This window comes from Pteropus alecto, unplaced genomic scaffold (genome assembly GCF_000325575.1).
Source record: "Pteropus alecto unplaced genomic scaffold, ASM32557v1 scaffold8, whole genome shotgun sequence".
NCBI classification, from domain to species: Eukaryota; Metazoa; Chordata; class Mammalia; order Chiroptera; family Pteropodidae; genus Pteropus; species Pteropus alecto.
Window position 1 is genome coordinate 24,304,118 of NW_006494609.1, and position 1,129 is coordinate 24,305,246.

The window sequence follows — 1,129 nt, forward strand, 5'->3', positions numbered from 1 at the left end:
TGACGGGCAGGAGCCCCGCCCCCAGGAGCCCCCGCCCCTGCCCACCGCCAGGCCCGCAGCCGGCCCAGAGGTGTCCCGCTCGGCAGCTGCCCCTGAGCAAGGCGGTACGGGGTGAGGCGGAGGGACACTCAGGAGCACCCTACACAGGGAGGTAGGAGAGGGGACAGACGTGGTCCTCGTGCAGGACGGCTCTGAGGCCCCACGAGAGCGAGTGAGGACAGTCGTCCAGCAGTCGGCTGGCCGTGAACAAGCCCTCCCACCCCACCCCGCAGTGCCAGGGTCACCCCCAGAGGGAGGACCTGCCCGCCTGTCCCATCCTACCACCTTTGAGAGACCCCCCCCCCCGGGGAGAGGTGGCCCTGTCTTCAGAGGCAGCACGTTCGGGTGGTCCTGTCCTCCGGGGTGTGACGTGCCCAAATGGCCATCCCGAGTGCACGGAGCCCAGGAGGCAGGTGACTGACCTGACCAAGGTCCCCAGGGGCGGTCAGCCCCCTGCCCCTGGCTGAGTCCCGCCCTGGCCCCTCCGATAATTCTGGTTGCTGGGCGGCTGCTGTCACAATGGGGGCTTCAGAGAAAAGGGGACAGCACTGAGCCGCGGAGTCGGGCTGAAGCGTGGACTGAGCCGCGGGTGTCGGGACCACGTGAGGGACACGGGATCTGGGGGACACGGGGACAGTGGCCGCACCACCCTCGGAGGTGGCTGACCAGGTCTCACCATCGGCGCCGGGATACGGAGCCTCAGCGGCCCCCGCAGAGTCAGGATGGCCGTCGGGACAGGACGGGCCCCGGGAATTCCGGGAGGCGGCTGGAATGTCGCCGTGTCCCCAAATCAAGGAGGGAGTTCCGGGGACCCTGGGCGAACGGAGCTCCGACCCGCGTCTCCTCGGGTGCATCTGGGGTGCCCCCAGCCCCCCGCCCTGTCTTTCCCTGGCTCCTGAGGGTGCGCAGCTGGAAAAGCAGCTCAGGACAGACGGCAGACTGACCGGCACGGTGGGGACCCCGCACCCGCCCTGCTGCCGAACCCCAAAGTCCCACCGCGTCCCCGAGGAGCCGCAGAGCTGGCACCACGCCAAGACCGAAGCACTGACGCCCGTGGAGGCCGCTGCTCCAGACCCAGGTCCGCGGGGCT